The sequence below is a fragment of the Elaeis guineensis genome, chromosome 1 (genome assembly GCF_000442705.2).
Source record: "Elaeis guineensis isolate ETL-2024a chromosome 1, EG11, whole genome shotgun sequence".
NCBI classification, from domain to species: domain Eukaryota; kingdom Viridiplantae; phylum Streptophyta; class Magnoliopsida; order Arecales; family Arecaceae; genus Elaeis; species Elaeis guineensis.
In genome coordinates this window covers 63,917,408-63,940,864 of record NC_025993.2, presented here as the reverse complement: position 1 = coordinate 63,940,864, position 23,457 = coordinate 63,917,408, and positions in this window count along the sequence as shown.

The following is a 23,457-nucleotide window of genomic DNA, read 5'->3' as shown; positions in this document are numbered from 1 at the left end:
GAAAGGGCTCTTTGGTGTAAAAAAATCTCATATAAATAATTTTGTGTGTGGAGACATATGACATGCAAACTAGATTAGCGCAGGAGAAGAGTCCTATTCCAATAAAGACTCTAAGTTTTCTTATTTGAAATCTAAATCAAATCACATCTGATTTAGCCCAAATAAATATATAAAATTAAAATCTAATTAGGTTCATAAATTCTTAATCAAATTCTAATCAAATAGAAACTGATTGAAATAAAATTTTGATCAAATCAGAGATAATTCTTTCTTAGCGATTAGATCATCTCATCACCCTAATCGGGTCAAACCTAATTGAATCTAATTTAATTAGATTTTATTTAATTCTCTTTACTCAATCAAATTAAGCTAATCAGTAATCTAATTACTAATTAATTTTCTATTAATTCACTAACACTTGGTGAATTAATTTATTACAATTTTTGCATAAGGGTAATCATTAATTGATTGATGATTAAGCCCTTGAACGATTCTCAATTGTTGATCAGCCACATGATCAGTCAGAAATTTCCTTTTGAGTGTGACCCATAGGTTCGAACCTAAGCTAGTAGCACAGACATAACTTTCTGAACCAATCGATGTAACCATCTAGCAATGATGACCCGACGTCCGGATAGATCGAATGATGGCAATGCAACATTCAAGAACCTATTGGCGTATGGTTACCGTATAATTCATCTCTTCGATCGTAATGCTCGAGGATGACCTAAGATTTAACTAATCAATTTTAGATAAGTCATCCCATATTGTGTTTCAATCTTTTTCAAATCCATCACATGGATTATTCGGGTCCAGATTTGCTAAATTGGAAATACACTGATGTATATCTCCTACTAATTTGGAGGGATCAATCCCATCTTGACTCATGCACCGACTTGATAAGTACTTGACTGCATCCAAAAATCTTCCATCACTGAATTAGAAACTCAGTTAGTCCGACATCAAAGTACAATGAGTTGCTTGTAAGTCATCGTGGTGATCTCAGATCGAAGGGACACTTATACCCTATCCTTTGCGAGCTACTCTTGATAGTAGAATGCTCTACAGTTGGTTACGTTCTGTGACAATATACTACTACATCTAACCTGCATGCCATATCATTATCTCCACACCATTTGATTACGAGGACAACCAACGATGTGGCACACAACGACCTACACTTGATATCGCTATCATCCTAGTAATAGCGTATCATTGGTCGTGAACCACTTTAAGGACTACGCGATAAATCTTCCTTTATCAATCAAAGTAATCCTAAAGACTTCATCACAATATAGGAGTTCGTTAAAAGATGTAATCTTGTGATAAAAAATATCATATAATTTTATTATTTATCAATTCATATACAATTATAGTTAGCACAATTGTCACATAATTGGCTTTAGGACATATTTTCCAACATAAAAGATTCTTTAATTTGAAGATGTGTGAAGGGCAATCTGTCCATGAGTACTGTATGACAGTGATCAAGATCATTGAGGAGCTTGGGAAGCTCGGGCTAGAAATGCAAAAAGAATTACAGATGGATCTGATCTTTCAATCTCTTACCTGTTCATATAGTCAATTCATTATGAATTTTATATGAACAAACTTGACTACACTATTTCTGAACTCGTCAATATGTTGGTCACTACGGAAAGTACCTTGAAGAGTTCAAGAGGAAATGTTCTCACTATGGAGTCTACTGGAAAGAAGAAGGTTAAATCCGTGAAGAAACAAAGAAAGAGAGCAAGCCGAGAGGATGGTCCAAAGGCGGCCGAGGAAAAGGAAAGTATTTTACTGTCATGCTGAAGGCCACTGGAGAAGGAACTGTCCTAAATACCTAGAGAGCCGAAAACCAAAAGGGATGATAAGCCTTCTGAAGGTATGCTCGTAATAGAATCTAACCTTATGATTTTTTCTACTTCTAATTGGGTATTGGACTTTGACTTGAGTGCTCATATATGTACCTCAATGCAAGGTCTGATAGAAAATAGGAGGTTGAGAGAAGGTGACATGATCTTTCGGATCGACAATGCAGCAAAGGTTGCTACAGAGGCCGTTGGTACTTACCCACTTCAATTACCATCTGGTGTTAGATTAGATTTAAAAAACTATTATTATATTCCTGTGGCTAGTCAAAATTTAATTTCTGTGTCTATGCTAGCACAAAAAGGTTTTGAAATTTATTTCAATAAAAACTTTTATTTCATTTATTTATGAAATAAATTGATTACACGAGATCTTTTAATTGACAGTCTTTATCACTTGCATGTTGATGCGAATGTGAACCTAAACGAGTAAATAATGAGTACCATAAGCCAAAAGAGATCTAGAGATAAAATTAACCAGAAGTACTTATGGCACCATAGACTAGGCCATATTGGAGAGGACAAGATAAACAGACTGGAGAAAGATGGGATCCTTGACTCTCTTAACCCAGAGTCGTATCCAGCTTGCAAATCCTGCCTTCGAGGAAAGATGGCCAAGTTACCCTTTGTAGGACATGGGGAAAGGGCTACAGAGTTACTTGCCCTAGTACACACCGATATGTATGGGCTATTTGATGTGTAGATCAGGGATAGTTATACCTACTTCATTACCTTTACCGATGATCTGTCTAGGTATGGATATGTATATCTTATGAAACATAAGTCTGAGACCTTTGAAAAGTTCAAAGAATTCAGGCATGAAGTAGAAAAGTAGACAGGCAAATCTGTTAAAGTTCTTCGATCTGATCGAGGAGATGAATACCTTAGTCAAAAATTTTTGGAATATCTTAAGACAACGGTATAGTCTCTCAGTGGACCTCTCTTGAAATATCTCAGCTCAACAGGGTATCTGAAAGGAGGAACAGGATCCTATTGGATATGGTCTGGTCCATGATGAGCTTTACTGATCTATCCTTATTTCTTTGGGAACATGCCTTGTTAACTGCCATTCACTTATTGAATAGAGTTCTATCAAAGTTCATTCCTACCACACCGTATGAGATATGGTTCATTAAGAAGCTGAGTCTATGTTATTTTAAGACTTGGGGATGCCCAGCCTATGTCAAGAGACAGATGGCAGAAAAGTTAGAGAATAGATCTATTATAGCTCACTTTATAGGATATCCAAAAGAATCCATGGGATATTACTTCTACTTTCCACAAGATCACAATGTGATTGTGAGTCGAAACATCATATTCCTAGAAAAATAGTTTATCTAGGATGGTGGCAGTGGGAGGTTAGTGGAGCTTAAAAAGAAAATCTTTGAAGAGCCCAGAGCTATAGATCCTCAAGAACTCGCAGTCCATGAGCCAGTAGTTGATGTTCCTCTACCACCTCGTAGATCTAGCAGGATCTCCTAACCTCTTGAAAAGTATATGGGTATGCTTACGAAGGAAGTAAAGAAAATGTTCCTTATGGGAGATAGGGATCATAGTGATGATCCTAATACCTTTGACGATGTGATGTCTCATATCGATTTTGAGAAATAGTTAGATGCTATAAAGTCAGAAATTGATTCAATGCACTCGAACCAAGTCTGGACTTAAGTGGATCCATCTAAGGATATCGTACCCATTCGGTGTAAATAGATCTACAAAAGAAAGATAGGTGCCGATGGTAAAGTAGAGACCTATAAAGCTAGGCTTGCAGCTAAAAGTTATAGTCAACATGAGGGCATTGACTATCAGAAAATCTTCTCATCCGTAGCCATGCTAAAATCCATCCATACTTTGCTTGCTGTTGCAGCTTACTATAATTATAAAATCTGACAGATGGATGTGAAAACTACTTTTCTGAATAGATATCTTAAGAAAGATATCTATATGGAGCAGCCTATGGGTTTCACGTCTGGTGATGGTGATCATAGAATCTACAAGCTGCAAAGGTCCATATATGGATTGAAGTAGACTTCTCAAAGTTAAAACCATCATTTTGATGAGGTAATCAAATCATTTGATTTTATCAAAAATGAAGAGGAACCTGTGTATGCAAGAGGGTCAGTGGGAGTGCGATACCTTCCTCGTATTGTACATAGATGATATTCTCCTTATTGAAAATGACATCCCCATGCTGACCATGGGTCAAAAGATAGTTGTCTAAAGAATTCTCCATAAAAGATCTAGGGAAAGCATCCTATATTCTCGAAATAAAGGTCTATAAGGATAGACCTAAATGGATGCTTGACCTGTCACAAAAGCTGTACAAGAGAAGGTGCTGAAAAGGTTCCGCATGAAAAACTCCAAGAGATGTCTCTTACCTCTTAGGCATGGTATTAGTCTCTTCAAGATGATGTGTCCGACCACATATGAGGAGGTACAGTGTATGAATAGGATTTCTTATGTTTGATGATAGGAAGCCTCATGTATACTATACTATGTACTCGACCTGATATTGTCCTTGCCATGAGTGTCATGAGCAGGTATCAGTCAAATCCAAATGAGGAGCACTGGATAGCTGTGAAGAACATCCTTAAGTATTTAAGAAGGACTAAGGATCTGTTCTTGGTCTTGAAGGTGATTCTGAGTTACGAGTTGAGGGCTATACTGATTCAGACTTCATATCTAATCTTGATGATAGAAAGTCTATATCAGGGTACATATTCGTTTTGCAATGGTGGCGCAGTTAGCTGAAAGAGTTCCAAGCAACCTATCATAGCATTTCGATCATAGAGGCTGAATATGTCGCTGCTTTGAATGCTGGCAAAGGGAGGCTTCTGGTTCAAAAAGTTCATTGTGGAACTAGAGGTCATAACATCGGGATGCCATACCGTTGTACTGCGACAACAATGGAGCCATAGCACTTGCTAAGGTGCCAAAGATCTCACCAGAAGTCCAAGCACATAGAGCAGTGGTATACATGACTACCTCATATCGAGGTACGAAGAGTAGATTCTGCAAACAACATAGCAGACCTACTGACTAAGCAATTGAGCCAACCAAAAATAAAGTCCACCTTGAAAAGATGGGACTTAAATTTGTGGCCAATTAACTTTAGTCCAAGTGAAAGATTGTTAGATGTATGTCTTAGAAGTCAATATGGCTGATACATTATAATAAATCTAAGATATAATTTTATAATTAATATATTGATATGATCAATAAAAGGATAATTTCTTTTTCATTCAAGTGTGATGTGTCTTTGAATCATCCATGAAATTAGTTTCGATACATATTCTCAAAGTGTTGAGAATTAGAGACATGTATTCAACTCCTAAATGCTCACGATCAAAGGATCATCATGAGGACGGTGATAGATTCGGATAGACTGACACACAAATCACTTCCTTTGGGACAGATGAGTCTCTGATCTACTATTGGAGATATAAGACGACAAGTACATGTGGTTGTTAGAGAATAACTAGTACTGAGTGTGACATACGAGAGATCACTTAGATTTTTATTCAATTATCAGTAATTGTCTTGATGCTATAGTTGTGTGACTGATCTTTTGACTTGAGATGGTACTGCTGCTCACAATGAGACTGCTGAAGTTTAACTGATACATAAATATGGGTCTCAATGAGCCCTTGTAGTAGATGTTGGCGACAATTGATCCACTTAGGAGTGGGGTGCGCATCAAGATAGGATCTATCGATCTTGATAGAGAGGAGTAGTCCTATGGGATTTGAAAGGCTAAGTCCAGAAATCTATGACTATAGTAGTATGATTGATGAAAAAGAGTTTTCATAGAAGTCACAAGTGGACTTGAGCTAATCGAATCTATCATATGACTGATGTTGAAGGTTTGATGATTTATCTATGACCTACCATCTAGTCGAGACTCACGATAGAGGGACTGAATCACACGTTAACTATACCTAGAGATTCATTTCAATTCTACTGAGTTGCCACTACATACTGCTAGGTGTCATTGATGGATTGTGAGAGCTTACTAGGATCATTCTGGATCGACAATCTTTGTTGAGTTAGAATGGAATTATTCTGACCTATTGAAAAGAGTTTCAATGATACAATGATAGAGATCATTTTATATCTCACTACCAGATAGAACTGTTAGATGTGTGCCCTAGATGTCAGATTGACTGACACATTTCTGTACAAATATAAGGGCAAATTTATAATTTTGACTATAAATGAATAAAAGGGTTATTCAACTATCACATTGTGTACATTATGTCTGTGATACATCCTTTGAGTTAGTAGGAATGTTAATTCATATTTTCAAGAGTTAAAAGTTTAAGGCATGAATTTACATAACTAACTCATAAACAGCTCCTGACCATAGGATCATCACGAAGATGGTGATCGATCCAGAAGGTTGGTGTACGATCGCTTTCTTAGGGTAGATGTGTCTTGAGTCTACGGTGTGGAGACATTAGAGCGAGAGTACAGATATTCATTGAGAATGAGAGTACTAAGCATGACTACCTCGAGCAGTCATAAGGAAGTCTACCTTCTCGTCGATGACTAGCTCGATGCTGTAGCTGTGTGTCTAGTTCTTGACCTGAGGTACATTGACAGTTTATCTTGAGTGTGTTATAGTTTGACTACACCATAACTCAATCTCCTAGCCATTCGAAACCCTGAGGTGTATGTTGACTGTAGCATATTCATTATAGGAATCAGATCGCACCAAGATGGGATCTATCAACCTCGGTAGATAAGAGGAGTAGTCCTATGATGATCAAAAGATTGAGTCCTTAAGCCCATGGCCATGGCAGAGTGAAATAATGGAAAAGAGTTGTCCATTAAGATTTCATATCAAACTTGGATCGATCGATTGATTCATATGACTGATGTTGGGTTTGACGAGTTCACCTTAACTCTAATTCAGTCGGAACTTATGATAAAGGAACTCAATCACACAGGTAGCTGCACTGAGAGGTTCATCTTCATTTCTGATGGGTTGCCACCATATACTGCTAGGTGTCACTGGTGGATTTTGAGAGCAATTAGAATGATCTTGATGATCGACCATTCTAATTGTTTGAATCAAAAGAGTTCTAGTTCATCGAAAGGAGTTTCGATGATGAGATCATGACATATCTCATTACCATACGAAAATGAATCTAACTGGTGAAGGAAAAACCGCCTTTTTCCTTTGTAGGATCTTTCAGATTTCATCAAATCTGGGGTGGAATAATTTAAAAATTTTATCCTATGCTATTTTAGATCTAATGTCTGTTAGATCTAATTTTATTATCTGATATTTAAAATCTAAAATTAAATCTAAAAGTATGAGAAGTATAGACATACCTCAAGGGTAATCTGATTACCCTATAGATGACCTCAGCATAGCTCGAGGTTCTGATGTAGCCATGCAAGTACCTGGCCTCTACCAGTATCCACTCAAGTATCACCTAGAACATCTTCTCCTCATGAATCTATGCTCCAAAAATTAGATCTCTATCTAATTTGGAAGTGCATCAGAACTCCTTCTGAAGTTGGAGCAGCAGCCTGTCGAAGATGTCCTGCAGCCTTCCTGTTCCAGGCATCACCATGCCTTGGACCTTTGCCAGATGGATGTCCAACTCCTTGGATGTAAAGAGGGGAGAGAAGAGAGCAGGGATGATATGGAGAAGAGGAGAGGATTCTCGTTTTGACTGGGTATTGAACAGAAACTTACAAACCCTAAGCGCAGACAGGGATTTTATAGACCCTATATGCTGCGTAGTGCCACATCATTCAACCAATCAAAAAATTTCAATTAATTCTGAAAAAATTTTGATTGGTAGAGTGATGTCATCTGATCATATTAAATAAGAACCCCACCCTCTCTCCTATGTTGGTGCCAACTTTGGATAAGCACAAGCAAGGTGGCGCCCAAGAGTCCATGTTAATCAGGACTCTTCATTCTTATCCATTTGGGGTGCCCACTTTAATCCAATTGGGCTCACGCCATAATCTAATTATGGCACCTAATTCAATGTGATTTTGGTATGTGGACACTTCACAAAAATCCTTCAATGAGCTCTCTTCAGTTTAAGACCCATATGTCAACATTTGACAGATGTCCTAAAATGAAATTGGCAGGTGACAGGAATTAGCAGGTGCTTGTCTTAAATTCATCTCATGAATTAAGACAAGCCTTTTCTGAGCTGGACAAGCTTCATTTAGACTGAGAAAAATCTTCTCAAGGTTCTCTAGATGAGTCAAATCACATTTGGCTCAGTAGAGATAGAAAAGATTATACGAGGAGAAAGTTAGGCTTAATCGAGTGCTAGCACGATTTTCTTGAACCTAATTGGATCTAATCCAAATCAATTGGGTTAGCCTGATTGATAACATCCAGATCCTAACCCTTGTTTGTGTGATCTAGTTAGGTTCAATTCCATATGGTAATGAGATATGTCGTGATCTCATCATCGACATCATCGAAACTCCTTTCGATGGACCAGAACTCTTCTGATTCAGACAATTAGAATGATCGATCATCAAGATCATTCTAATTGCTCCCAAAATTTATCAGTGATACCTAGCAGTATATGGTGGCAACCCATTATAACTGAAGATGAACCTCTTGATGCAGCTACCTGTGTGATTGAGTTCCTCTATAATGAGTCACGACTGAATTAGGGTTAAGGTGAACTCGTCAAACCCAACGTCAGTCATTTGAATCAATCGATCGATCCGAGTCTGATGTGAAACCCCAATAGAAAACTCTTTTTCCATTATTTCACTCTGCCATGGCATAGGCTTAAGGACTCGATCTTTCGATCATCATAGGACTACTCCTCTCATCTACCGAGATTGATAGATCCCATCTTGGTGTGACCTAGTTCCTATAATGAATATGCTACAGCCAACATACGCCTCAGGATTTTGAATGGCTAGAAGATTGAGTTATGGTGTAGTCAAACTATAACACACTCAAGGTGAACTGTCGATGCACCTCAGATCAGAGAACTAGACACACAACTACAGCATTGAGCTAGTCATCGACGAGAAGGTAGACTTCCTTATGACTGCTTGATATAGTCATGCCCAGTACTCTCGTTCTCAATGAATACTTGTATTCTCTCTTCGGTATCTCCACACCGTAGACTCAAGATACATCTATCCTAAGGAAGCGATCGTACACCAACCTTTCAGATCGATCACCATCCTCATGATGATCCATGGTCAGGAGCTGTTTATGAGTTGTTATGTAAATTCATGCCTTAAATTTTAACTCTTGAAAATATGAATTGACATTCCTACTAACTCAAAGGATGTATCACAGACACAATGTACATAATTTGATAGAAGAATAATCCATTTATTGATTTATAGTCAAAATTATAAATTTATCCTTAGATTTATATAGGAATGTGTCAGCCAATCTGACATCTAGGGCACACATCTAACAAACTCCCACTTGACCTAATGCCAATTGACTACATATCTAAGTCCCATCCTCTCAAGGTGGGCTTTGATCTTTTGCTGGCCCAATGGCTTAGTCAGCGGGTCAGCCACATTGTCTGTGGAGTTGACTTTTTTGACCTCGACATAACCCTTTTCGAGATAATCATGGATCAAATAGAATCGCTGCTCGATGTGCTTGGACTTCTAGTGAGACCTTGGCTCCTTAGCTAGAGCTATGGCACCATTATTGTCATAGTAAAGAGGGATGGCATCCGATGACATCACTCCAAGCTTCGCGACAAACTTCTTGTACCAGAATGCCTCCTTCGCAGCTTTCGATGCAGCAATGTACTCTGCCTCCATGGTGGAATCAGCAATCACCATCTGCTTGGAACTCTTCCAGCTAACTGCACCATCATTGCAAATGAACAGACTTTCAGATGTCGACTTTCGATCATCTATATCAGACATAAAGTCTGAGTCTGTACATCCCTAAATCTGAAGTTCTCCATTTCCAAAGACTAGAAACATATCCTTAGTCCTTCTCAAGTACTTAAGGATACATTTCACAGAAGTCCAGTGCTCTTCGCCTAGATTCAACTGATATCTGCTTGTGACACTCACAGCATGGGCTATATCAGGTCGTGTACATAGCATGGCATACATGAGGCTCCCTATTGTCGAAGCATAAGGGATCTTGCTCATGCGTTCAATCTCCTCAGGTGTGCTAGGGCACATCTTCTTGGAGAGATGAATGCCATGTCTAAAAGGTAATAAACCTCTTTTGGAGTTTTCCATACTAAACCTTTTTAGCACCTCTTCTATGTACATCTTCTGTGAAAGTCCGAGCATCCTATTTGGTCTATCTCTATAGACCTTAATACCCAGTATAAAGGATGCCTCTCCTAGATCTTTCATAGAGAACTCCTTAGACAACCATACTTTGACTGAGGTCAATATGGGAATGTCATTCCCAATTAGGAGGATGTCATCTACGTACAATACGAGAAAGACAACCGCGCTCCCACTGACCTTTTTGAACACACATGGTTTCTCCTCGTTCTTGATGAAACCAAACATTTTGATCACATCATTGAAACGAGTATTCCAACTCCGAGATGCTTGCTTAAGTCCATAAATGGACCTTTGCAGCTTGCAGATCCTGTGATCATCATCACTGGATGTGAAACTAAGCAGCTATTCCATATAGATATCTTCCTCAAGATATCCATTTAAGAACGCCGTTTTCATATCCATCTGCCATATTTCATAATCGAAATAGGCTGCAACAGCAAGCAATGTGCGGATGGATTTTAGCATGGCTACGGACGAGAAGGTATCCTGATAGTCAATGCCTTCGCACTGACTATAACCTTTCGCTACGAGCCTAGCCTTGAATGTCTCTACATTCCCATCTGCACCTATCTTTCTCTTGAAGATCTATTTACACCCAATAGGTACAATACCTTCAGGTGGATCTACCAAGGTCCAGACTTGGTTTGAGTGCATCAAGTTAATTTCTGATCTCATTGCCTCTAACCATTTCTCGGAGTCGATATCTGATATCGTCTCATCATAGGTCTTGGGATCATCACCATGAACCCCATTTCTCATGAGGAATATTTCCTCTACATCCTCTTGTATGGTACCTAAGTACCTTTCAGGAGGACGAAAAATCCTAGTCGATCTACGAGGTAGAAGAGGTTGTGTTAGGATTAGTTCTGATTGATTTGGTTCCTTAGGTTCTTTAGCTCATTGCTCTTGGGAGACATTCTCCTTAAGCTTAATTATTCTTCCGATGCCATCATCTTGAATAAACTATTTTTCAAGAAAAATAGCATTTCGACTCACAATCATATTGTGGTCTTTCGGAATATAAAAATAGTATCCTAATGACTCTTTAGGATATCCTATGAATCGAGCTCTAAAAGACCTGAACTCTAACTTGTCCGTCTGCTATCTCTTGACATGAGCCGGACAACCCCAAATTCTGAGATGATTCAGACTTGGCTTCTTACCATGCCATATCTCATACGGTATGGTAGGAATGGTTTTAGAGGGAACCCTATTCAATACATAAATTGCTGTCATGAGATAATGTCCCCAAAGAAATTCAAGGAGGTCCGTGCAGCTCATCATGGAACGGACCATATCTAATAGGATCCGATTTCTCCGTTCTGAAATCCTGTTGAGTTGAGGTGTTCCAGGTGGAGTCCATTGAGAGACTATACCATTGTCCTTAAGATAGTCTAGGAACTCCTGACTAAGGTATTCACCTCCTCGATCTGATCGAAGAATCTTAATGGGCTTTTCTGTTTATTTTTCTACCTCATGTCTGAATTTTTTGAACCTTTCAAAAGCTTCAGACTTGTGTTTCATTAGAAACACATATCCGTACCTAGACATATCATCGATAAAGGTAATGAAGTAGATGTAGTTGCCTCTAGTCGGCACATCAAATGGGCCGCACACATCCGTATGTACTAAGGCAAGTAGGTCTGTGGCCCTTTTCCCATGTTCCACAAAAGGAAGCTTGGTCATTTTATCTTGAAGGCATGATTCACAAACTGGATATGACTCGAAAGTCAAAGGACTCAATAGCCCAGATTTCTCCAATTTGTTAACCTTGTCTTTCGCTATATGACCTAGCCTTAGGTGCCACAGATACCTATCATTTAGACTATCTCTAAGCCTTTTAATTTCTATGACATTCACATTTTGCTCGATATTAAATACAGATACATCAATATATAGCTAATAGAGACCATTAATAAGAAAGCCATCTGCAACTTTATTATTTTCATAAAAAAATGTTACAATGGTCCTTATGAAAGCTAATCACATAGACTTCTTGTGCTAAACATGAAACAGAAATCAAATTTCTACTTGCTGCAGGCACATAATAACCATCTCTAAAAAATAAATCTAATCCTAACGGTAATCACAGAGGGTAGGTTTCCACAGCCACAGCAGCAACTCTTGCTTCATTTTCGATGCATAGGACATCTCCCCATCCCTCAGCCTCCTGCTCTCCTCAAGACCCTGCATAGAAGTGCACAAATGAGCACTAGAACCAGAGTCAAGCACCCAACTAGATGCAGAAGAAACCGTAAGATTAGATTCTAAAATGAGCATACCTCCAGAAGGATCATCCTTCTTATTCTTCAGGGTGGCCAGGTACTGAGGACAGTTTCGCTTCCAATGGCCGTCTGATTGGCAATGGAAACATTTTCCCTTATCAGCAGTCTTCTTCTTCAGTTCTATCTTCTTCTTCTTACCATCCACTTTCTGCTTCTTCTCAAACTTTTTTTTCTTTCCAAAAGACTTTCTCTTGGAAGAAGTCCACTCCACAGTAAAAACTGAGCCTTTTGAACCCTTCATAGAAAGCTCAGTCATAACCAACATATTCATTAACTTGACCAAGGTACACTGCATCTTATGCATATGAAAGTTCATGATGAACTAACCATATGCATCGGACAAGGACTGAAGGATCACATCAATCTGAAAATTCTTATCTAAGATGATACCGAGCTTCTCAAGCTCTTCAAGATCCTTGATCATTGTCAAACAATGATCTTGGACTGACTGCCCATCACGCATCTTTGCCTTAAAAAATTTTTGACAGACTTGATACTTAGCCGCGTGACTCTGTTCACCAAACAACTCTTGTAGGTGAGCCAACATTTGGTGGGTAGTCAAAATATTTTCATGCTGGCGCTGCAAGTCATCAGACATTGAACCCAACATGTAGTAACTTGCTTTGTTATCATCATCCATCCACTTTTCCAGAGACGCTCTCTGTTCAGCAGTCGAATGTACTGGCATGGCAGGTGGGTCCTGATAAAAGACATGAGTCAATATTTTGGAACCCAGAATAATTTTGTAGTTCCTCAACCAGTCTTTGAAATTGGGTCCAGTCAATCTGTGGGTGTCCAGTATTTTGGTCAGGGGGTTTGAGGCAGACATATTTCCTGTAAAGAGTCAAAAATTTTTAGTTAGATTTTGTAATCAGACTTAACCAAATTATTTGAGAGTTTTATTTTTAAACAAATTAGGCTCCCACTATTTTCTCAGATCCCTACACTCCCTTGCTAAAGATATGAAAATCTCCATGATCAATGATTTTAGTGGGTGGTGCGGTCTCACCGATTGGCTCATCACCTCACCTAACAGTTATTGGTGATGGGTCAATCGATGAGTGGACAACTCTTGTCCAATGATTCTCTAATTATGGTGCACCCAAAACTTGGTCTCTAATTCATGAAGCTCACCATGCCCGGGATATTGCTCTAATCCTTAGTTAAGTCAAACCCACCATTTGCACGAACTAGATTTCTGATTGGGTCCCTCACCGTATCCGAAATATTGAGCCCAACCCATCCTCTAATTTATAGCATCCAATGCCTAATGGACATGGTTGCATCTTCCAGGTGCAACTGAGCCACTATAACCAGTCGAGAACAATCAACCTCAGGAAGGGCTCACACATCCACAATGGTGGAAGACCTAGACTTAATATTTTCTTAGAGAGATTTGATTTAGGTCTCATTAAACTTGACTTGACATAGTCATAATAATTATGACTAACCTAGTGGCATGGGTCAGCTCGAATTGTTAGCCACCTCAAATCAGAACTGAGTCGACACATATGGGTAGGTAGGTGAGACCGATGGGAGGGATATGTCATTAACTCGATAAGAATGCATTCGAGTCGAGTAGCTCCCAATTAAAAACCAGTCGATCACATCTGCCCAACTTACCTTAGACACCAAATTATCGAATCAGAACTAATTGGGTTAGCCTACAATCTAGGCTCTAACCTCTGAGCCAAATTAGGTCTTAACTTGATCGAGTCACATCTAAATATGATTCGACCTTGACCCAGACTTAATCCTATTAGGCTGGTCAATTATTAGCTTTTATGATCTCACTTAACCAACTCTTGATTCGGTTTGATCAACCGCTAGACCTAATTGAGCTACCCAAGTCCGAACCCAATTTTATGAAAATATCTTAGATTTGAAATTCTCAATTTTAGACCTAACTTAATTTTATAAGCTTAATTTATTAATTAAGTCTTGGGTTCATAAACAAAATATGTAAAATAAATCCTAGGATTTCAGGATCTAGAGTTTTGCAGAAAAGTAAGTTTTGATTTCTGATTAAGGATGAATGCGCAGCACCCCTATACATCATATGAACACCCCATTGAATGGAAAGAGAGGGTCTTAAAACCCTACTTCATTCTTATGACCGGACGGCCATGAGGAATACCTTAATCAAAAATATAAATTTTACTACAAAACTAGTTAGATCTAAATTTACATATCTCATATACAATTTAAGATCTAACTAATACATGCTTTGCATATATCTCATGTATCAAAAATCGATCTAACTAACATGCTTTTAGATTTAATACATCACATGTAATATCTAAAAAATAAAATTTAAATTGAACTATTCAAAATTAAATCTATTCTAGACAAGTTACTGAAATAATTCTACAACTAGTCTAGGCATGCAACAGATCAATTTTATGAAAAAATTAAAATTTTATTTTTTATTTTTTGATCTAATTATAATAATTATAACATCAAAAAAATAGAGAATAAATTAGATTTAATTTATATTTTAATCTCATTAAAACATAAAACTTAAGACTGTTCATGGATTCAACTAATCCTAATCTAGTCATGCATCTCATGCATGTTAGACCTTCTTAGATTTAATTTTAAATATTTTAATTTTAAATCTTATCATATCTAATGTGATATCTAAAATTTTTTAAATATCAAATAAATAAATATAAAAATTAGATCTAAATTAAATCTAAAATAGAGCCAAAAATCTGGCTTTGATATCAATTGAAGGAAAAATCACCTTTTTCCTTTGTAGGATCTTCCAGATTTCATCAAATCTGGGGCAGAATAATTTAAAAATTTTATCCTATGATATTTTAGATCTAATAATTGTTATATCTAATTTTATTATCTGATATTTAAAATCTAAAATTAAATCTAAAAGTATGAGAAGTATAGACATACCTCAAGGGTAATCTAATTACCCTGTAGATGATCTCAACACAGCCCGAGGTTCTGATGTAGCCATGCAAGTGCCTGGCCTCTACCGATATCCACTTGAGAAAGACCTAAAACATCTTTTTCTCATGAATCTACACTCCAAAAATCAGATCTCTATCTGATTTGGAAGTGCATCAGAACTCCTTCTGAAGTTGGAGCAGCAGCCTGTCGAAGATGTCCTATAGCCTTCCTGTTCCAGGCATCACCACGCCTTGGACCTTTGCCAGATGGATGTCCAACTCCTTGGACGTGAAAAAGGAAGAGAGGAGAGCAGGGAGGATATGGAGAAGAGGAGAAGATTCTCATTTTGGCTGGGTATTGAGCAGAAACTTACAAACCTTAGGCGCAGACAGGGATTTTATAGACCCTGTATGCTGCGCAGTGCCACATCATTCGACCAATCAGAAAATTCCAATTAATTTTGAAAAAATTTTGATTGGTGGAGTGATATTATCTAATCACATCAGATAAGAACCCCCACCCTCTCTCTTATGTTGGTGCCAACTTTGGATAAGCACAAGCAAGGTGGCGCCCAAGAGTCCATGTTAATCAGGACTCTTCATTCTTATCCATTTGGGGCACCCACCTTAATCCAATTGGGCTCACGCCATAATCTGATTATGGTGCCCAATTCAATGTGATTTTGGCATGTGGACATACCACAAAAATTCTCCAATGAGCTCTCTTCAGTTTAAGATCCATATGTCAATATTTGACAGATGTCCTAAAATAAAATTGACAGGTGACAGGAATTAGCAGGTGCTTGTCTTAAATTCATCTCATGAATTAAGACAAGCCTTTTCTGAGCTAGACAAGCTTCATTTAGACTGAGAAAAATCTTTTCAAGGTTCTCTGGATGAGTCAAATCATATTTGGCTCAATAGAGACAGAAAAGATTACATGAGGAAAAAATTAGGCTCAATCGAGTGCTAGCATGATTTTCTTGAACCTAATTGGATCTAATCCAAATCAATTGTGTTAGCCCAATTGATGACATCCAGATCCTAATCCTTATTTGTGTGATCCAGTTAGATTCAATTCTATATGGTAATGAGACATGTCATGATCTCATCATCGACATCATCGAAACTTCTTTCGATGGACCAGAACTCTTCTGATTCAGCAATTAGAATGATCGATCATCAAGATCATTCTAATTGCTTCCAAAATCCACCAGTGACACCTAGCAGTGTATGGTGGCAATCCATCAAAATTGAAGATGAACCTTTCGGTGCAGCTACCTGTGTGATGAGTTCCTCTATCATGAGTCCCGACTGAATTAGGATTAAGGTGAACTCGTCAAACCCAACATCAGTCATATGAATCAATCGATCGATCCGAGTCTGATGTGAAACCCCAATGGAAAACTATTTTTCTATTATTTCACTCTACCATGGCCATGGGCTTAAGGACTCAATCTTTCAGTCATCATAGGACTACTCCTCTCATCTACCGAGGTTGATAGATCCCATCTTGGTGCGACCTAGTTCCTACAATGAATATACTACAGCCAACATACACCTCAGGATTTTGAATGGCTAGGAGATCGAGTTATAGTATAGTCAAACTATAACACACTCAAGGTGAACTGTCGATGCACCTCAGGTCAAAAAACTAGACACACAACTGCAGCATCGAGCTAGTCATCGATGAGAAGGTAGACTTCCTTATGACTGCTTGATATGGTCACGCTCAGTACTCTCGTTCTCAATGAATACTTTTACTCTCACTCTGATGTCTCCACACCATAGACTCAAGACACATCTATCCTAAGAAAGTGATCGTACACCAACCTTCCAGATCGATCACCATCCTCGTGATGATCCTATGGTCAGGAGCTGTTTATGAGTTAGTTATGTAAATTCATGCCTTAAATTTTTAACTCTTGAAAATATAAATTGATATTCTTACTAACTCAAAGGATGTATCACAGTCACAATGTACACAATGTGATTGAGGAATAACCCATTTATTGATTTATAGTCAAAATTATAAATTTGCCCTTAGATTTGTATAGGAATGTGTCAGCCAATCTGGCATCTAGGGCACACATCTAACAACTGGGTCACACAAACAAGAGTTAGGATCTGGATGTCATCAATTGAGCTAATCCAGTCGATTGATTTGGATTAGATCCAATTAGGTTCAAGAAAATCATGCTAGCACACGATTGAGCCTAACTTTCTCCTCGTGTAATTTTTTCTATCTCGACTGAGCCAAATGTGATTTGACTCATCCAGAGAATCTTGAGAAGGTTTTTCTCAGTCTGACTAAAGCCAGTCCAGCTCAAAAAAGTCTTATCTTAATTCATAAGATGAATTTAAGACAACACCTACTAATTCCTGTCGCCTACCATTTTCATTTTAGGACATCGATCAAACATTGACCCATGGTCTTGGACTGAAGGCCACTTAGCAAGAGGTCATTGGAGAGTTTTTATGGAGTGTCCACCTACTAAATTAGGCCTCAAAGTGGGCACCAAGATCAGATTGGGCATGCGCCCCAAGTGGATAAGGATAGAGTCTCATGAGATGAGGACTCTATGCCTTGATCGACTCAAACTGTTGGGCGCCAATCTCACAATGTTTATCCAGTGTTGGCACCAACAATAAGAGAGTTTAGTAAGGTTCTTATCTGATATGATCAGATTACATCACTCCACCAATCAAAATTTTTTCAGAATTAATTAAAATTTTCTGATTGGTCGAATGATGTGGCACTGCATGGCACAGTAGGGTCTATTTAAACCCAGTCTGCGCCTAGGGTTATGAGGATCTGCTCAATACCCAGTAAAAGCCTAATATCCCTCCACTTCTCCATATCTCCTCTGGTCCTCTCTCTCCCCTCTTCACATCCAAGAAGTTGGGCATCCATCTGGTGCTTGTCCAAGGCATGGTGGCTCTCTGATTAGAAGGCTGCAGGGATTTGTCGAGAAGCTGCTACTCCAGCTTTAGAAGATCTTTTGAAGATCTTTCAGATCAGATCTAGATCTGATTTTTGGAGAAAAAATTTGTGAGGAGAAGATGATCTAGATCCTACTCTAGTGGATGCCAGTAGAGGTCATGCGACTGCATGGCTATTTTAGAACCTCAGGCGTTACTGCGATCATCTATAGGGTAATCTAGTTACCCTAGAGGTATTCCTCTAATCCTCAAGTTTTAGATTTAATTTTAGATTAAATATTAGATAATAAGAATTAGATATAATAGACCTTAGATTTGAAATAAAGTAGAATAATTTTTTTAAAAAAATATTTTGTCCCAGATCTCATTAGATCTGGAAGATCCTACAAGGAAAAATATGGTTTTTCCTTCAACTGGTATCAGAGCCAGGTTGATGGCTCTATTTTAGATCTAATTTAGATCTGATTTTTATTTTTATTTATCTGATATTAATGAATTTTAGATATCACATCAGATGTGATTGGATCTAAAATCAAATAATTTAAAATTAAATCTAAGTAGATCTAACGTGTATGAGATGCATGACTAGACTAGGAATAGTTTAAACTATGAATAGTTTTGAAGTTTTATATTTTAATATGATTAAAATATAAATTAGATCTAATTTATTCTCTAATTTTTTGATGTTATAAATATTATATTTAGATCAAAAAATAAAATATAAAATTTAATTAATTTGTAAGATTGATCTACTGCATGCCTAGACTAGTTGTAGAATTATTCTAGTAACTATCTAGAATAGACTTTATATTGAATAGTTTAATTTAAATCTTATTTTTTAGATGTTACATATGATGTATCAGATCTGAAAGCATACTAATTAGATCAGATTTTAATACATGAGATATATGCAAAGCATGTATAAGTTAGATCTGAAATTATATATGTGATATATAACTTAGATCTAACTAGTTTTGTAGTTAAATCAATATTTCTGATTAAGGTGTTCCTCATGGCCATCCGGTCATAAGAATAAAGTACAATTTAAGACCCTCTCCTCCCATTCAATGGGGTATTCTTATGGTGTGTAGGGGTGTTGCGCGTTCATCCTTAATCAGAAATCAAACTTATTTTTCTGCAAAATTTTAGATCCTGAAACCCTAGGATTTATTTTACATATTTTATTTATAAACCCAAGACTTAATTAATGAATTAAGCTCATCAAATTAAATTAGGTCTAAAATTAAGAATTTTAGATCTAAGTCATTTTCATAAAATTGAGTTCGGGCTTGGGTAGCTTAATTAGGTCTAGCGGTTGATCAAATCGAATCAAAAGTTGGTTAGGTGGGATCATGAAAGCTAATAATTAACCAGCCTAATAGGATTAAGTCTAGGTCAAGATCGAATCACATTCATATGTGAGTTGATCAAGTTAAGACCTAATTTAGCTCAGTGGTTAGAGCCTGGATTGTAGGCTAACCCAATTGATTCTGGTTCGACAATTTGGTGTTTAAGATAAGTTGGGCAAATACGACCGAATGGTTTTTAATTGAGAGCTACTTGACTCGAATGCGTTCTTATCGAGTTAATGGCATATCCCTTCCATCGATCTCACTTACCTGGCCATATGTGTCGATCCAGTTCTGATTTGAGGTAGCTAACAATTCAAGCTAACCCATGCCACTAAGTTAGTCATAATTATTATGACTATGTCAAGTCAAGTTTAATGAGACTTAAATCAAACTCTCTAAGAAAACATTAAGTCTAAGGTCTTCCACCATTGTGGATGTGCAGGCCCTTCCCGGGGTTGATTGTTCTCGACTGGTTACAGTGGCTCAGTTGCACCAGAAAGATGCAACCATGTCCATTAGGCATTGGATACTACAGATTAGAGGATGGGTTGTGCTCAATATTTCAGATATGGTGAGGGACTCAATCAGAAATCTAATTCATGCAAATGGTGGGTCTAACTTAACTAAGGATTGGAGCAATATTCCGGACACGGTGAGCTTCATGAATTAGAGACCAAGTTAGGGTGCACCATGATTAGAGAATCATTAGACAAGAGTTATCCACTCATCGGTTGACCCATCACCAATAACTGTTAGGTGAGGTGGTGAGCCAATTGGTGAGACCGCACCACCCACTAAAAATCACTAATCACAGAGATTTTCACATCTCTACCTAGGGAGTGTAGGGATCTGAAAAAATAGTGGGAGCCTAATTTATTTAAAAATAAAATTTCTAAATAAATTGGTTAAGTTTGATTACAAAATCTAACTAGAAATTTTTGACTCTCTACAGGAACATGTCTGCGTCCAACCCCCTGACCAAAATACTAGACACCCACAGATTGACTGGACCCAATTTCAAAGACTGGTTGAGGAACTACAAAATTATTTTGGGTTCTGAGAAATTGACTCATATCTTGGATCAGGATCCACCTGCCATGCCAGCACGTCCGACTACTGAACAGAGAGCATCTCTGAAAAAGTGGACAGATGATGATAACAAAGCCAGGTACTACATGTTAGGTGCAATGTCTGATGACTTGCAGCGCCAACATGAGAATATTATTACTACCCATCAAATGTTGGCTCACCTATAAGAGTTGTTTGGTGAACAAAGTCGTGCAGCCAAGTATCAAGTCTGCCAAAGACTTTTTAAGGCTAAAATGCGTGATGGGCAGTCCATCCAAGATCATTGTTTGACAATGATCAAGGACCTTGAGGAGCTTAAGAAGCTTGGTATCATCTTAGATAAGGATTTTTAGATTGATGTGATCCTTCGATCCTTATCCGATGCATATGGTCAGTTCATCATGAACTTCCATATGCATAAGATGCAGTGTACCTCGGCTGAGTTAATGAACATGTTGGTTATGACTGAGCTTTTTTTAAAAGGTTTAAAAGGCTCAGTCCTTACTGTGGAGCGGACTTCTTCCAAGAGAAAGTCTTTTAGAAAGAAGAAAAAATCTGCAAAGGAGCAGAAGGTGGATGGGAAAAGGAAGAAGACGGAACCAAAGAAGAAGGCTGCTGAAAAGGAAAAATGTTTCCACTACAATTCAGACAGCCATTGGAAATGAAACTGTCCTCAGTACCTGGCCATCTTAAAGAACAAGAAGGATGGTCCTTCTGGAGATATGTTCATTATAGAATCTAATCTTATGGTTTCCTTTGCATCTAGTTGGGTACTTGACTCTGGTTCTAGTGCTCATTTGTGCACTTCTATGCAGGGTCTTGAGGAGAGCAGGAGGCTGAGAGATGGGGATATGATCCTACGCATCAGGAATGGAGCAAGAGTTGCTGTTGTGGCCATGGGAACCAACCCTCTGCGATTATCGTTAGGATTAAATTTAGTTCTTAGAGACTGTTATTATGTGCCTGCAGCAAGCAGGAATTTGATTTCTGTTTCATGTTTAGCACAAGAAGGCTATGTGATTAGCTTTCATAAGGACCATTGTAACATATTTTATGAAAATAATAAAGTTGCAAATGATTTTCTTATTAATGGTCTCTATCAGCTACATATTGATGTATCTGTATTTCATATCGAGCAAAATGTGAATGCCATAGGAATTGAAAGGCCTAGAGATAGTCTAAATGATAGGTATCTGTGGCACCTAAGGTTAGGTCATATAGCGGAAGACAGGGTTAACAAATTGGAGAGATCCAGACTATTGAGTCTGTTGACTTTCGAGTCATATCCAGTTTGTGAATCATGCCTTCAAGGCAAAATGACCAAGCTTCCTTTTGTGGGACATGGGGAAAGGGCCACAGACCTACTTGTCCTAGTACATACGGATGTGTGCGGCCCATTTGATGTGCCGGCTAGAGACAACTATGTCTACTTCATTATCTTTACTGATGATATGTCTAGGTACGGGTATGTGTTTCTAATGAAACACAAGTCTGAAGTCTTTAAAAAGTTCAAAGAATTCAGGCATGAGGTAGAAAAACAAACAGAAAAGCCCATTAAGGTTCTTCGATCAGATCGAGGAGGTGAATACCTTAGTTGGGAGTTCCTAGACTATCTTAAGGATAATGACATAATCTCTCAATGGACTCCATCTGGAATGCCATAACTCAACAGAGTTTCAGAACAGAGAAATCGGACCCTATTAGATATGGTCCATTCCATGATGAGCTTCACGAACTTCCCTGAGTTTCTTTGGGGATATTATCTCATGACAGCAATATATGTATTGAATAGAATTTTCTCTAAAACTGTTCCTACCACACCGTGTGAGATATGGCATGGTAAGAAGCCAAGTCTGAGTCATCTCAGAATTTGGGGTTGTCCGGCTCATGTCAAGAGATAGCAGGTGGATAAGTTAGAGTTCAGGTCTTTTAGAGCTCGGTTCATAGGATATCCTAAAGAGTCATTAGGATACTATTTCTATATTTCGAAAGATCACAATGTGATTGTGAATCGATGTGCTATTTTTCTTGAAAAATAGTTTATTCAAGATAGTGGCATCGAAAGAATAATTAAGCTCAAGGAGAATGTCTCCCAAGAGCAACGAGCTAAGAAATCTGAGGAACCAAATCAATTAGAATCAGTCCTAACACAACCTCTTCCACCTCGTAGATCGACTAGAATTTTTCGTCCTCCTGAAAGGTACTAGGTACTATACAAGAGAAAGTAGAGAAAATATTTCTCACAAAAAATGAGGCTCATGGTGATGACCCCAAGACCTATGACGAGGCGATATCAGATATCGACTCTGAAAAATAGTTAGAGGCAATGAGATCAAAAATTGACTCGATGCACTCAAACTAAGTCTGGACCTTGGTAGATCCACCTGAAGGTATTGTACCTATTAGGTGTAAATAGATCTTCAAGAGAAAGATAGGTACAGATGGGAATGTGGAGAAATTCAAGGCTAGGCTCGTAGCGAAAAGTTATAGTCAGCACGAAGGCATTGACTATCAGGATACTTTCTCGCTCGTAGCCATGCTAAAATCCATCCGCACATTGCTTGCTGTTGCAGCCTATTTTGATTATGAAATATGACAGATGGATGTGAAAACGGCATTCTTAAATAGATATCTTGAGGAAGATATCTATATGGAATAGTCACTTGGTTTCACATCCAGTGATGATGATCACAAGGTCTGCAAGCTGCAAAGGTCCATTTATGGACTTAAGCAAGTATCTCGAAGCTGGAAT